The sequence below is a fragment of the Sebastes fasciatus genome, chromosome 1 (genome assembly GCF_043250625.1).
Source record: "Sebastes fasciatus isolate fSebFas1 chromosome 1, fSebFas1.pri, whole genome shotgun sequence".
NCBI lineage: Eukaryota > Metazoa > Chordata > Actinopteri > Perciformes > Sebastidae > Sebastes > Sebastes fasciatus.
The window spans coordinates 18,878,898-18,896,286 of record NC_133795.1 but is presented as its reverse complement, the minus strand read 5'-3'; the positions used below and the strand labels follow the sequence as shown (position 1 = coordinate 18,896,286).

At 38.1% G+C, this 17,389-nt stretch overlaps 1 long non-coding RNA gene across 1 annotated transcript; it reads right to left on the bottom strand.

The window, feature by feature from the left end:
- Positions 1-4,929: 4,929 nt before the first annotated feature.
- On the bottom strand, positions 4,930-17,043 carry LOC141767956 (uncharacterized). Its single transcript, XR_012593970.1, has 9 exons — positions 16,762-17,043; positions 15,485-16,590; positions 15,328-15,396; positions 14,869-14,970; positions 14,510-14,528; positions 13,878-13,909; positions 6,469-6,506; positions 6,314-6,374; positions 4,930-6,005 (listed from the first exon to the last, which is right to left on the bottom strand). It is a non-coding gene; the product is annotated as an uncharacterized LOC141767956 (long non-coding RNA).
- Between the last annotated feature and the right edge of the window lie 346 nt (positions 17,044-17,389).

The window sequence follows — 17,389 nt, the reverse complement described above, 5'->3', positions numbered from 1 at the left end:
ACATGTACCTGTGGTCATAGTAGATGCTGATTTTGTTGAGGCCATGCTTGATTCTCTTTCCACAACATCTACAGGGAACGGATTTGTGTCTGTCAATTTTATGTGGGTACAAATTAACATTTGTCCTATTTCTCTTATTTGTACAATGTCTTAAAGGTACAGTGTGTAGGATTTGGTGGCATCTAGTGGTGTGGCTGCAGATTGCAACCAACTGAATCCCCCTCCACTCACTCCTCCCTTTCCAGGACTGCTGTAACTTGAGCAGTTGAGTGGAAAACCCTTGTAACGCCTTTCGCCTCGCTCAGAGGCCATCCTCACCATAATAACACTACTTTAGGAGCTACGGAAGTCAGACGGCGGCTGACGGTACCATGGTTTTACACTCTGAGTCTCACGTTACCGCAGTTTCACAAGTGTGTCGGAGAACTAAGGTGGCCTTCAGGTAACGTAACAACGTGAAAGGCTCTCTCTAGAGCCAGTGTTTGGTTTGTCCATTCTGGGCTACTGTAGAAACATGGCGGAGCAACATGGTGGACTCAGTGAAGAGGACCCGCTCCCTATGTAGATATGAAGGGCTCATTCTAAGCTAACGAAAACACAACGATTCTTAGTTTCAGGTGATTATACACTAATGAAAACATAGTTATGAATATTATATTCCATTTCTGCTAATAGATCCCCAAAAATGTTACACACTGTTCCTTTAAGCATAAAACTTTTACACACGTGAACATGTAGTGGCATGGCTCTAGGGATGGCGATGTCGATCGGTCACTCGGTCAACACTTATATCTAAACTTAGCACAGCTAACGTTGACTCAGCTGGTGCTAGTGTTCACATTAATCATAACCTTATTGATTAGCTTATATTGTAAAACTTAGCCAAAACATTTGACCTCAGTTTCAGCTACAGGAAACTGAGCAGCTCCAGATTATATTTCTGTCTGCTTTGGTTCAGGAGAAACACAGGTAATGCTGCCACTGATGTGTTGATTAGTTAAAGACGTCCATGCTGTTATAGAGGGCATCAGCGCTGTAACCTACGTCACTGCTTTTTGCTAACGACTGAGTGGCCGTTTCCATTTGAAAAGTAAAAGCAATTTATCAAACTTACAAAACTGTAAACATAGAAATGCTAAATGTAACACCGGTGGCATTTTAATTGGAATTTATTAGACTTATTCAGTTCCTTAAAAACATCTGAAATATAACATCACATCATTGAATTATCTCCCACTAACACTACATAATAACATATCAAAGAATGGGGAAAATAGTCACTCACTGTTTATGATGATGGAGGATACGTCACTGTGTGGAGATGGAGAATTTATGTCTCCAAATTTTACAGTGTAATAACATTTCACTTCAACCACAGCAGGTGAACTCTGATGGGACATCCTCAGCAGCTCAGTTCCTGTCTGTGTCTGCAGGCAAGAGAAGACTCTGGAAGTTTCTCGCCCCACAATGTAGAAATAACACTGAGACACAGGAACAGATGATGATGGAGCCTGACAGGTCAGTGTGACTGAGTCTGTCTCTGTGATCACCGGTGGATTCACTGTCAGTTTAGGTGGAAGAACAGCTGAAAGTTTAGAGGTAGACATATGTTATATAAATACTTAATAGTTGCATTTATATGATAATATTATCTGATAGAAAACAGTACAGCTGGACATGAAAGACAATAAATCACAGACTGACCTTGTCCTAGAATCTCGTGAAAGTAATCGGTTGGAAATATGTGTTAAAGGGACTATTTGTAACTTTCAGAAATGCTTCTTAACAGCGACACCTGTGGCCGTGAAATCAACGAAAGTCAGCGTCGAGCTCGCGCTTGCTCGCTCTAAATATACCTGAACGAGCATCGCTCAAAACAGTGAGGCGACACACGTCAGCTAAAACCACAATATCACTCTATATTTCAGCTGCTTGGCAGTAATGTTAGCTGACCAGACGAAGGTCTCTCCATGAACATGATTTAGATCTGATCCTAGTGTTGGCTTTTACTGCCTCAGCGCAGGCTGATGCAGCGGGGCTCTGCAGCGTGTCTCCCTGCTCTCTCCGCCCGCAGCTGGAGAGAGCAGGGAGACACCGGCACCCGGTCGGTAACGAGACGATAACGTTACTAGCTGAGGAGCTCCGTCACTTCACAAGACACGGGAAAGCTCTGTTGGTCTGAAGGAGCTGCAGCAGTTATTTCTGCACAAACGTCCACTGAACATTCACTAGATATTCTCAGAGCTAAACTAACTCTTCTGCAGTGTGGAGTGAGCACGCGTTCACGTCTAGAGGTGGGGCGAGCTGAGAACGCGCGCGCTCTCTGAGTGAAGGCAGGTAGGCAGAGGAGGAGAGGCAGCGGCCACACGCGAACGCACATATGCGAGCGTACATGTGTGGCGACCCGCTACATTTATACGCTTAAAAAGTTACAAATAGTCCCTTTAACAAGGCTAATAGACGTGATTAATTATTCATTAATACCTGTGAGCAAGATGTGAGCGAACTGCTATTGAAGCATTTTGTCCGTTCAATCCACACTGACCCCAAACTCCATTAAAAGGTTTTACATGAATCAACATTCGACTTACTGATTCATAATGATAATTACGTGTGTCATCTTAAGTGAGTGTGAGTTACACTCTAATAAAAATCATCGCACATAATAAGGAGGAATCTGATAACATAAAAGCAATTTATCAAACTAACAAAAATGTAAACATGTTAAATGTAACACTAATGGCATTTTTACTTCGGCCTTGAAGGAGGTTTCGTTTTCACCGGTGTTGGTTTGTTTGTTGGTTTGTCTGTCTGTCTGTTAGTAGGATTACTCCAAAAGTTCGTAATGGATTTGAATGGAATCTTTTGGAGGTGTGGGGTGTAGCACAATGAACAATCTATTAGATTTTGGTGGCGATCCGGATCATCATACGGATTCATGAATATTTTAAAGGATTCCGATCAGCCTGAGCATTAAGACCACAGGGTATAGCACATGCACAGTGTAACTGATGACACGTTGGTGACGCGTGACCCCGCCTCCTTCCTTCTGAGAGCAGAGAGATACGTGTGTGAATCCGCCGATACGTTACGCAGAAACACACCGTCAGGCACCATGACGGAGGTCTGCACTCTCCGAGTGCCATTCTAGTAATTGGAATGGATTTATTCAGTCCCTTAAAAACATCTGAAATATAACATCATGTCATTGAGGTATCTTCCACTAACACTACATAATAACATATCAAAGAATGGGGAAAATAGTCACTCACTGCGTATGATGATGGAGGATGTGTCACTGTGTGGAGATGGAGAATTTATGTCTCCAAGTTTTACAGTGTAAAAACATTTCACTTTAACCAAAGCTGGTGAAGTCTGATTGGGCATCCTCAGCAGCTCAGTTCCCGTCAGTGTCTGCAGACAAGAGAAGCCTTTGTTGAAAGTTTTTTGCCCCACAATGTAGAAATAACACTGAGACACAGGAACAGATGATGGAGCCTGACAGGTCAGAGTGACTGAGTCTGTCTCTGTAATCACCGGTGGATTCACTGTCAGTTCAGCTGGAAGAACAGCTGAAAATTTAGAGGTAGACATGTGTTATATAAATACTTAATAGTTGCATTTATATGATAATATTATCTGATAGAAAACAGTACAGCTGGACATGAAAGACAATAGATCACAGACTGACCTTTTCCTAGAATCTCGTGAAAGTAATCTGTTGGAAATATAAAGTGTTAACAATATACAGTAAATAGACATGATAATAATTAATTAATACCTTCACAAAATGTATAATATTAAGACAAAGATATGTGTTATTTGTCCCGATGGGGGAATCTAGACTCTGCACTGCAGTTCCACATCACATTCACAAATAAACAGCACAGAGCAACAACACAGGCAATAAGAACACACATAACATGAAATCCATAATAAAGATAAAACATAAGTGTAGTTAACATGCTGATACATAATGGCTGACATTATATATTAATGTCATGTTTGCAACTATGAACCTGCATTAGTCTCTGATAGACTACATTAATAATAATAAAAACAAATCTATAGGTTTAACTTACACATGAGGATGACAAACAGCAGACGTCCAGCCATGATCAAGCTGAAGAAGACTGTCCAGATAGAAGATACTTGTGTGTTTGACTGTGTGAACTTTGACGTACTCAAGTGTCATTTTCATTTAGCAGAACTTGCTCTCAGGAAAACCACGGCTAGCACCAAAGCTGAATCTAACAAACGAACCGACCACAGAAACACCCACACTATACATCTACTTGCTTTTAAACACTTTATAAAAAACTTATATGAAATATATTTAGATCAAGTCTACCACAGTGTTGGCTAAATGAATAAAATTAAAGAGTTTGTTCGTCATTTGTTCTCTAACTTCTCACACCTATACACACACTTAGCATGTTCATGGTCTGCTCTAAGCGAACATGCAGTTCTTCCATTTTTGTCCTGACCATTCACCACTGAGATCTACGTTTCACTTCATAGTTCTTTCTTTCTTTCTTCATTGTTTGCTCTAGTTGAAGTAAAGTCAATGCCGACATGTTTCCCGTGGACTCTTTTACTTTACCTGTACTGCCTGGGGAAAATTAAAACTAAAAACTGATATCAATTGTCCACCTGTCAACTCACCGATACCCTCAAGACGGTTAATCCATATACTGATATTTTACCCTGAATTAGCAGGGAGGGACCGTTTTAATTGCAGTTTTCACATGTCACCGCTGCATTGTACCCTTTTACTTTAAGAGCTTTAAGGATGTGTGAGAAAAACCTTCAGCTGGGCCAGATGTCTTCAGGTTCCCTACCACACTTTATAATTACTCTTGAAATAATAATTCAGACAAATCAAGTAGAGTTCAATGTAATAAAGATTTATTGTGAAATCAAGACAGAGTACAAATAAATCAAGCTGGGCCATGCAGCAGACTGAACCCAGAGTAAAAAGACATACATTTATTCAATAGCTCCTTTTTCTGTAGGGCTTGTTGGGGAAAACAGACACCCCACCCCGCTATTGTTTCACCAGCCTTTTTCCTTTAACCATATATGCTGATGATTTTCAAAACAGAACCGTATCTTATGTAGCGCAACTAAGTTTTTTTCTTGGTCAATCCACCCATGCATTGTCCCATGGCTTCAGCCTATTAAAAACGGTACCTTGTCTACCAGCAGCCCCGTCTAATTGCTACATCTTCCCTTGTTAGCTGGGCGTACCTGGCCTCTCCAGCAACTTATCTCTGTGGGACCGGTTCTAATCATTTATCTCTGTAAGCTTGGCAAAACAAGAGTTTATCATAGCCACAGAAAGGATGCGTTTGCGTTTTTCACACCTCACCCTGTTGGCTGACCTTCACACACACACAGAGTAGTAGCACAGGCCAGTGGTTTAACATTGTTTATAGATATTATAGAATATAAGCAGTAAAAACAAAAAGTAAGTGGTAAATAATGCGATAATTTCCTACTGGAACTACTTAATACATTCATTGATTATTGGTTATGTATTATCTCAGAAAATATATCCCACAAGGAACATACCTGACAGCACACGGTCAATAATTACACCAAAATACTGAAGCTAAAATGTTTACTGCATATAATTAGTTTGGAGATGTCTAATATGGAAGAGCTCTTAGTTTCTTTATCATGATTGTATAAACGTTTTTTTGCCTAAACGTGAATATTCTTTAGTATTCCTTAGATATACATATTCCACATGTTTAAAGGCAGTTGACCCGAACTTACTCACTTCTTTCAACAGATTGTTATACTTTGTGTTAGATTAAACAAATTCCAGCCTCTTTACAACAAATGGACGTAACCCCACCAATCCACAGTATTTTAGACCCATCTCAAATCTTTCCGAGAAACAAAATTTTATAACTATAGCTTTTCGAGTGCTGCACACGTTATCTCTCTGGTCTGATGCAGCTGGTTCCTCTGAGGTGCTGCGGTCAACGTTTGTCACTCTAGTGGGGGAAATAAAACAACCAGACATGACTTGATGGCGCTTTTAAGTTCCTTAAGTCTTCCTGCATCCTGCAATTGTTAAAATATACCAGTTGCACATTCAATTTATGTCCTGCCACACTGCCCACACATCAGGAATTGTAATGTAACAATGTGTAATCTATTTATTCTATTGTACAACCCATACAGTAGTAGTCATCAATACTAAAAAGTAAATAAATACTAATAATTAAACCTCTTCCCCATAATGTGTATTAAACATACTGTAGAAAACATTCAAGCTGGTAGAAAGACAAAAACAGCTCACCTATTTTGTTGAATTCATAAGTGACGATACTGTAAGTTTCATCGTAACCACTCGGCAGGTACTTTATCAGAAGGATAGAGGGAAGGTAGAGTGAGAGAAGCCTTATCCAGGACAGCGTGATCACTGAATGAATGGATACAGACGTTTTTAATTACCTCTCCAATGTTGAGACTTTCCATATATCCACACACATCTAAAAACAGAAAAAAACAATTTTATAAACTACACTCTAAAATGTAAAGTACATGAAACATATGCTTATAAATAATTGGTCATATTCAAGTGTTACATACATTTTGATTTACCGGTGGTGTTGGCTTTGGGGCTAAAAGGCAACGGAGTAAAAAAAGGTTTTCATAAAGAGCATGTCTTCATTACAGAGGAAAGCAGAAAACATATGTATGGCCAAAGAATGCAATTTGAAGAAGAATATAGTATTACTCTTTCCAAACATCTCTCTATGATGTGAATGATACAATCTGCTGGAATAACATGGACTGTACCATCATATTTATTCAGGTGGAGCACTGAAGTTGTGTTTGCATCAGTTGTGTCATGTCAACACCATTTGCTGCTGCAGCTCCCTCTCTTGGAGCATTTTGGATTTGTTGCCTTTGCAAGCATCTATTGTTCATGTACTTTATATTTACAGCCATCAGTTATGAGTCTTTTACACCAAATCTAACTGAATAACCAATAAATGGTCAAACACTTAATCCCTAAGTGTCTCTGGCATAACAGTCTCTGACTGCAGGTGAACCAGCTCTTTCCTGTCTAACATCACAATGCTCTTAAACATGGCCCCTAATCTGCAACTGTTTGCAACAAGAGGACTACGGTTAGAATGAATGTATACAATTATACAAGAATCAGAATACACTGTAAATAGAATATCCAGAGGGATATATTTCTTTCTCCAAACACCGCTGAGACCACCGACCTCTATTTTAAAGCCCAGGGTTTAACAGGGAAAATGGGGTAAATTAATGAATTCTCTACACTGATTCAACAACTAATGTCCTGCTGCCGCTACTTGCAGTGAATAAGCGGAAAAATTGTGATAGATAACACCTCACTGCCCACTCAACTTTTGCTGAAAAAGTTAAAAAAAAGTTTAGTTACCTCTTGTTGGAACATCTTTCTGAAAAAATGCAAAAACAAAGAGAGAGAGAAGCATGGCGTTAGTTCAGATTGTTGATTTAACTGAGATTTATGTTCACGTATGTGTCTAATAAGTGGCATTAGCTCTCTCAGCCTGGTCTGCTGCTCAGATTCTTTGAGAGCTCCTACAAACACGGAGGAAAAATACATTCAAGCTTTACTGAACACATGAATCAAGTTCTCACCCGTACTTCTTTTGGTACAGAAAAGTGCCAGTCCCAGTAAGATCACACCTCCAAAACAAGCCGCACCTATCACCAACATCCATGTCCATGTTTCTGTTTTGGAAACCACAAACAAGTGTCAGTTTCACTTTGAACACAAAAGCAGGAAGACCGTGTACCTACTGAATGTCTTCCAGTGCATGGCACACCAAATATAAAAATGAAGGACAATGTATTGCTTTGCAACTGATATGAATTTAACATGTAAATAAAGTTGTGAACATAATGAATCACTGAATTCAGGATCTTAATCACAACAGGTTGCTTCACTGTGACACAGTAGAGCAATACATACTGCTCAAACCCAGCAGAAACATATAATACAGTATGTGTCCACAAGGTGGTAACAATTTCTAACATCAAAATATGAAATGTTAGTTATTTGTTCATATTTTTGCAAAAAGGACATGTTTGCATTGCTCAAACTAACTTAACTTACTCAGAAAAATACTTTACTAAAGTTAATTGCATCTCATTATTTATATTAATTAAATGCAGAAGTCTATCTGTAAGTAATGACATGCTTTTTGCTGGGTTTAATGGGGTTACAGGGAAGAAACTAGCTATAGTGTTAGGCTTACAGAGTGTCTGTCCTACTGTAATAAATAAAAAAAAACATTCACAGCAATACATCTTAGCATTTATGCTCACCTGTAATATTGGTTTCTGATTCCAGATCCATAGAAGTTTCAACAGTGAAAATATTAAAAAAAAATTAAAATAAATATTAAAATGACATATTTCAACATTTTGTTTCTAGATAAATCTTTGCTGCACCTCTCGCTTCCTCATTTCCTGTCATTTTTCCTCTATCACTATTGAATAAAGGCATAAAATGCCCCAACAAAACTATTTAACTAAGTCAGTGGGAATCATTGAGAAAGTATTTGTGTCACCTGATGCTGGTTTCACTGAAGTTATGAAAGTAGAGACAGAATTACCCGAGTCACTTGATGTACCAACAGTATGACCTGGTGAATAGTCATAATACTCAGAAACAAAGATTGATTTGTGATTATTTAAAGTCACACTTTATCTGTAATTTTGTTACCTGATGTTCGTTTTATCGGTGTTACAGGAGTGGAAGCATGGGACTTGCTAACAGTCAGTCCTGGTGAATAAAAAAAACTTTTTAAACTTTCAAGATAACGTGATAATGTGATAATGTTCTGGATTTCAATTTAAATGTATAACATGTCCTACCTGTGGTCGTAGTAGATGTCGGATTAGTCTGCGTCATGCTTGACTCTTCTTCCACAAGATCTACAACAAAAGAAGATGTATATGTATCTGTCAGCTTCCTGTGTGGACAACTGTGTGGGACGGGGCATTTGTGCAAGGCGGGCAGCAATAGAAGAAAAACATAATTTGTGATTAACTAACGTCACATATAATACATCTGTTATTTTGTTACCTGATGCTGGTTTCACAAGAGTTACAAAAGTGGGAGCACCAGGCCTTTCAGTAGTCAAATCTGGTGAATAAATACACAGAGAAATTTAAAATTCCTTTACAGAAGTGATATGTAATAATGTTCTGGATTACGATTTAGATGTATAACATGTACCTGTGGTCATAGTAGATGCTGATTTTGTTGAGGCCATGCTTGATTCTCTTTCCACAACATCTACAGGGAACGGATTTGTGTCTGTCAATTTTATGTGGGTACAAATTAACATTTGTCCTATTTCTCTTATTTGTACAATGTCTTAAAGGTACAGTGTGTAGGATTTGGTGGCATCTAGTGGTGTGGTGGCAGATTGCAACCAACTGAATCCCCCTCCACTCACTCCTCCCTTTCCAGGACTGCTGTAACTTGAGCAGTTGAGTGGAAAACCCTTGTAACGCCTTTCGCCTCGCTCAGAGGCCATCCTCACCATAATAACACTACTTTAGGAGCTACGGAAGTCAGACGGCGGCTGACGGTACCATGGTTTTACACTCTGAGTCTCACGTTACCGCAGTTTCACAAGTGTGTCGGAGAACTAAGGTGGCCTTCAGGTAACGTAACAATGTGAAAGGCTGTCTCTAGAGCCAGTGTTTGGTTTGTCCATTCTGGGCTACTGTAGAAACATGGCGAAGCAACATGGTGGACTCAGTGAAGAGGACCCGCTCCCTCTGTAGATATGAAGGGCTCATTCTAAGCTAACGAAAACACAACGATTCTTAGTTTCAGATGATTATACACTAATGAAAACACAGTTATGAATATTATATTCCATTTCTGCTAATAGATCCCCCGAAATGTTACACACTGTTCCTTTAAGCATAAAACTTTTACACGCGTGAACATGTAGTGGCATGGCTCTAGGGATGGCGATGTCGATCGGTCACTCGGTCAACACTTATATCCAAACTTAGCAAAGCTAAATTTGACTCAGCTGGTGCTAGTGTTCACATTAATCATAACCTTATTGATTAGCTTACATTGTTAAACTTAGCCAAAAGATTTGACCTCAGTTTCAGCTACAGGAAACTGAGCAGCTCCAGACTATATTTCTGTCTGCTTTGGTTCAGGAGAAACACAGGTAATGCTGCCATTGATGTGTTGATTAGTTGTATATTTAAAGACGTCCATGCTGTTATGGAGGGCATCAGCGCTGTAACCTACGTCACTGCTTTTTGCTAACGACTGAGTGGCCGTTTCCATTTGAAAAGTAAATGCAATTTATCAAACTGACAAAACTGTAAACATGAATAATGCTAAATGTAACACCGGTGACATTTTAATTGGAATTTATTAGATTTATTCAGTCCCTTAAAAACATCTAAAATATAACATCACGTCATTGAGGTATCTTCCACTAACACTACATAATAACATATCAAAGAATGGGGAAAATAGTCACTCACTGTGTATGGTGATGGAGGATACGTCACTGTGTAGAGATGGAGAATTTATGTCTCCATGTTTTACAATGTAAAAACATTTCACTTTAACCACAGCAGGTGAACTCTGATGGGACATCCTCAGCAGCTCAGTTCCTGTCAGTGTCTGCAGACAAGAGAAGACCCTGGAAGTTTCTCGCCCCACAGTGTAGAAATAACACAGAGACACAGGAACAGATGATGGAGCCTGACAGGTCAGAGTGACTGAGTCTGTCTCTTTGATCACCGGTGGATTCACTGTCAGTTTAGGTGGAAGATCTGAAAGTTTAGAGGTAGACATATGTTATATAAATACTTAATAGTTGCATTTATTTGATAATATTATCTGATAGAAAACAGTACAGCTGGACATGAAAGACAATAGATCACAGACTGACCTTTTCCTAGAATCTCGTGAAAGTAATCTGTTGGAAATATAAAGTGTTAACAATATACAGTAAATAGACATGATAATAATTAATTAATACCTTCACAAAATGTAGAATATTAAGACAAAGATATGTGTTATTTGTCCCGATGAGGAAATTAGACTCTGCACTGCAGTTCCACATCACATTCACAAATAAACAGCACAGTGCAACAACACAGGCAATAAGAACACACATAACATGAAATCCATAATAAAGATAAAACATAAGTGTAGTTAACATGCTGATACATATGGCTGACATTATATATTAATGTCATGTTTGCAACTATGAACCTGCATTAGTTTCTGATAGACTACATTAATAATAATAAAAACAAATCTATAGGTTTAACTTACACATGAGGACGACAAACAGCAGACGTCCAGCCATGATGAAGCTGAAGAAGACTGTCCAGATAGAAGATACTTGTGTGTTTGACTGTGTGAACTTTGACGTACTCAAGTGTCATTTTCATTTAGCAGAACTTGCTCTCAGGAAAACCACGGCTAGCACCAAAGCTGAATCTAACAAACGAACCGACCACAGAAACACCCACACTTTACATCTACTTGCTTTTAAACACTTTATAAAAAACTTATATGAAATATATTTAGATCAAGTCTACCACAGTGTTGGCTAAATGAATAAAATTAAAGAGTTTGTTCGTCATTTGTTCTCTAACTTCTCACACCTATACACACACTTAGCATGTTCATGGTCTGCTCTAAGCGAACATGCAGTTCTTCCATTTTTGTCCTGACCATTCACCACTGAGATCTACGTTTCACTTCATAGTTCTTTCTTTCTTTCTTCATTGTTTGCTCTAGTTGAAGTAAAGTCAATGCCGACATGTTTCCCGTGGACTCTTTTACTTTACCTGTACTGCCTGGGGAAAATTAAAACTAAAAACTGATATCAAGTGTCCACCTGTCAACTCACCGATACCCTCAAGACGGTTAATCCATATACTGATATTTTACCCTGAATTAGCAGGGAGGGACCGTTTCAATTGCAGTTTTCACATGTCACCGCTGCATTGTATCATTTTACTTTAAGAGCTTTAAGGATGTGTGAGAAAAACCTTCAGCTGGGCCAGATGTCTTCAGGTTCCCTACCACACTTTATAATTACTCTTGAAATAATAATTCAGACAAATCAAGTAGAGTTCAATGTAATAAAGATTTATTGTGAAATCAAGACAGAGTACAGGTAAATCAAGCTGGGCCATGGAGCAGACTGAACCCAGAGTAAAAAGACATACATTTATTCAATAGCTCCTTTTTCTGTAGGGCTTGTTGGGGAAAACAGACACCCCACCCCACTATTGTTTCACCAGCCTTTTTCCTTTAACCATATATGCTGATGATTTTCAAAACAGAACCGTATCTTATGTAGCGCAACTAAGTTTTTTTCTTGGTCAATCCACCCATGCATTGTCCCATGGCTTCAGCCTATTAAAAACGGCACCTTGTCTACCAGCAGCCACGTCTAATTGCTACATCTTCCCTTGTTAGCTGGGCGTACCTGGCCTCTCCAGCAACTTATCTCTGTGGGACCGGTTCTAATCATTTATCTCTGTAAGCTTGGTAAAACAAGAGTTTATCATAGCCACAGAAAGGATGCGTTTGCGTTTTTCACACCTCACCCTGTTGGCTGACCTTCACACACACACAGAGTAGTAGCACAGGCCAGTGGTTTAACATTGTTTATAGATATTATAGAATATAAGCAGTAAAAACAAAAAGTAAGTGGTAAATAATGCAATCATTTCCTACTGGAACTACTTAATAGATTGATTGATTATTGGTTATGTATTATCTCAGAAAATATATCCCACAAGGAACATACCTGACAGCCCACGGTCAATAATTACACCAAAATACTGAAGCTAAAATGTTTACTGCATATAATTAGTTTGGAGATGTCTAATATGGAAGAGCTCTTAGTTTCTTTATCATGATTGTATAAACGTTTTTTTGCCTAAACGTGAATATTCTTTAGTATTCCTTAGATATACATATTCCACATGTTTAAAGGCAGTTGACCCGAACTTACTCACCTGTTTCAACAGATTGTTATACTTTGTGTTAGATTAAACAAATTCCAGCCTCTTTACAAAAAATGGACGTAACCCCACCAATCCACAGTATTTTAGACCCATCTCAAATCTTTCCGAGAAACAAAATTTTATAACTATAGCTTTTCGAGTGCTGCACACGTCATCTCTCTGGTCTGATGCAGCTGGTTCCTCTGAGGTGCTGCGGTCAACGTTTGTCACTCTAGTGGGGGAAATAAAACAACCAGACATGACTTGATGGCGCTTTTAAGTTCCTTAAGTCTTCCTGCATCCTGCAATTGTTAAAATATACCAGTTGCACATTCAATTTATGTCCTGCCACACTGCCCACACATCAGGAATTGTAATGTAACAATGTGTAATCTATTTATTCTATTGTACAACCCATACAGTAGTAGTCATCAATACTAAAAAGTAAATAAATACTAATAATTAAACCTCTTCCCCATAATGTGTATTAAACATACTGTAGAAAACATTCAAGCTGGTAGAAAGACAAAAACAGCTCACCTATTTTGTTGAATTCATAAGTGACGATACTGTAAGTTTCATCGTAACCACTCGGCAGGTACTTTATCAGAAGGATAGAGGGAAGGTAAAGTGAGAGAAGCCTTATCCAGGACAGCGTGATCACTGAATGAATGGATACAGACGTTTTTAATTACCTCTCCAATGGTGAGACTTTCCATATATCCACACACATCTAAAAACAGAAAAAAAAAATTTTATAAACTACACTCTAAAATGTAAAGTACATGAAACATATGCTTATAAATAATTGGTCATATTCAAGTGTTACATACATTTTGATTTACTGGTGGTGTTGGCTTTTGGGCTAAAAGGCAAAGGAGTAAAAAAAGGTTTTCATAAAGAGCATTGTCTTCATTACAGAGGAAAGCAGAATACATATTTATGGCCAAAGAATGCAATTTGAAGAAGAATATAGTATTATTCTCAACAAACATCTCTCTATGATATGAATGATACAATCTGCTGGAATAACATGGACTGTACCATCGTATTTATTCAGATTGAGCACTGAAGTTTGCATCAGTTGTGTCATGTCAACACCATTTGCTGCTGCAGCTCCCTCTCTTGGAGCATTTTGGATTTGTTGCCTTTGCAAGCATCTATTTTTCATGTATTGTACATTTACAGCCATCAGTTATGAGTCTTTTACACCAAATCTAACTGAATAACCAATAAATGGTCAAACACTTAATCCCTAAGTGTCTCTGGCATAACAGAGTCTGACTGCAGGTGGACCAGCTCTTTCCTGTCTAACATCCCAATGCTCTTAAACTGTTTGCCAGAAGAGGACTACGGTAAGAATGAATGTCTGAAACTATGTAAACTGGGTGATGATGATGAAGAAGATACATATTATTACTCTCTCAACTTTACCAGGAAATATTTGAAAAAAAATATTTCTTACCTGAGGCGAACACATTTTCCTAGAAAATGCAGAAAGAAAAGAAAATGATAAACAACCAGTGATCATTTATGTTGGGAAACTTTAATAATCCCATAAGAGTGGTTATACTGGATATAAAAGCCACTCTTAATGCTTTACTTGAAAAAACGAATACTACTATATTCCCTACAAGGGCAGCTGGGTTTCAGAATAAGAATAAAGCATGTGTGAAGTCCATTCATCCAAGTAGGTTTTTTTTATGTTAGCATTTTTTCTTTTCACGGTCTGAATGCAAGACGTTGCCAACATTTGTATTGCCTGTAAACATGGTTATTGGACATTTGTTGGACACAACTTTCTTGAGGTTAATGCATTCTTACCGGTCCTTTTTGTGATTGAAAGAACTGCAGATCCCAGCAGGATGACGCCCACAGATACTCCACAAACAGTCACAACTACAATCAACTTCGATAGCTGTTTGTCTGAACAGAGACCATCAACGAGTGCCAGTTTGGTGGTGGTGGGACAAGAAGAAACACAAGCTCCTTAAAATCAAATGATTTTGATGATATTCCCTTGATAGCAGGAACATCTTCAGCAAATTTCATGGCACTCTGCCCGTTTATAAGTATCTTATTTGTGAGGGAGACATTCTTACTCAAACTCAAAGCTAAAAATGAAAAGGCTTCGTCATCTCGAGATCATGCATGTGCCTGTCAAATTTAACGGGAATCTGTCCAATAGATTTTGATATAGTCATGCTTTTCATAGACAGTAGTCAGACCTGTTGCATAATGACATAAATGAAGACAAAAACCACATATCATTGAGATACTTACAGTCATCACTTGACACTGGTGTTGCAGGAGGGACAGGAGTGAAAGCACCAGGACTGCTGACAGTCAGACCTAATAAGCCAGGAAAAAAAAAAAAAATGTATATATATATATATATATATATATATATAGACATACTGGATTTTAAACAAAGATATACCTGTTGAGAGGGATGTTTCAGGTCTTATGGGTTCGTAGACCCAGCAGTCTAGATGTCCCCAATTTCAGAGCCCAAGACCCTGAGCAGTAATTATAATAAATGTAGCTGTTTAAATGTAGACCTGAGTGTCAGGAGAATGTTATTAATGTTGTCCATTGAATGATGTCGGCTCATGCTATGTAATAATGTTCTGGACTGCTTCCTTAATGTATAAAATGTCCTATCTGTGGTCATACTATATGTTGGCATCATCGGGGTCATGCTTGACTCTCTCTCCACAATAGAGACAGTGTACAAATATATAAATATTTCTGTAGTCAACTGCATTGGACAGCCTTATTATTTGTGTATTTGTATTTTGTATATATCCGTAAGTATAGAGTGAGAATGTTTAATTATGATTCTGATGTCACACTGTCTCAATTTTCAAATGACAAAAAATTAAAAACAGATGCAGTCATCCTTTAATGCATGTCTAATTTGCGCAGTCCCAATAGAGTGCTGCAGGAATGAGACCTAAACCCGGATATGAGTTAGCATTTTGCTATCGATGTGTCTATAATATGTTATACAAAGAAATTGCATTCAAGTCTATCATTGATCAGTCTAAAATAATCTGAAATAAAAAAAAATTTCAGACTAACAAAAATGTTGATCACCTTTACCTTTGTTAAATCAGTGTTTTTCTATTTGTTCTGCGGTTTGTAAAATCAAATTCATACCTGAAATATTACACAACACAATTTTTCTTGTGCTGATACTTTAGCAAGACATAATAATATCAGTAGAAGTAAGAAACAATCACTCACTGTGTATGGTGATGGAGGATGTGACACTGTGTGGAGATGGATACATTTTCTCTCCAAGCTTTACAGTGTAAAAACACGTCACTTCAACCTCAGCAGATGAACTCTGATGTGTCAACAAAAGCAGCTCAGTCCCCGTCAGTGTCTGATGACATGAGAAGCTATTGACAGTTCCTCCACCTAAAGTGTTGAAATTACACCGATACACAGGAACAGATGATGGAGTCTGACAGATCAGTGTGACTGAGTCTGTCTCGTTGATCATCGGTGGATTCACTGTCAGTTTAGGTGGAAGAGATGCTGAAAATATAAGTACAGTATATGTTGGATTAAAAAAACAGAAAATTGCATAAAATACTTCTGATGATAAATGTATAATGGCAGAGGATGCCCATTCTAAATCTTCTATCTCTTCTTCTTCTGAAGACCAAACCCAAATGTGGACATACTGTAGCAATAGTGTTCACTCACGTCGAATGATGATGGATGACGTGTCACTGTCAGGAGATGAAGTTATTGCAAGGTAAAAACACGTCAGTTTAACCTCAGCAGGTGAACTCTGATTTACCAACAAAAGCAGCTCAGTTCCCGTCAGTGTCTGACGACAAAGGAGGCTTTTGCCAAGTCCTCCTCTTACAATGTGAAAATAACACTGAGACACATTAACAGATGATGGAGTCTGACAGTCCAGTGTGACTGTTTCTGTCTCGTTGATCACCGGTGGATTCACTGTCAGTTTAGGTGGAAGAGATGCTGAAAATGTAAGTATATATTAGATAACTGAAAATTACATTTAGTTATTCTGATGATAAATGTATTTTTTTGTTATATCAGATACTTCACAGTTGCATTAAGATAAATAATAATAATTCCTAATGAGCAAGTGTGATTTATTGTACAGCATAGAAAATAGACTAAAAGTACTATACAGCCAACTATGTGTAAAAATTGTCAAATTAATTGCAGACTTTACTAAACTGTCCTGACTGTGATAACAGTTCACTTGGCCATGAAAACTAATATTAAACTCAGGTACTGACCTTCTGCTTTCATCTTGAAAAAGAAATCTGTTAGAGAATAAATCAATAAACCAATAAAT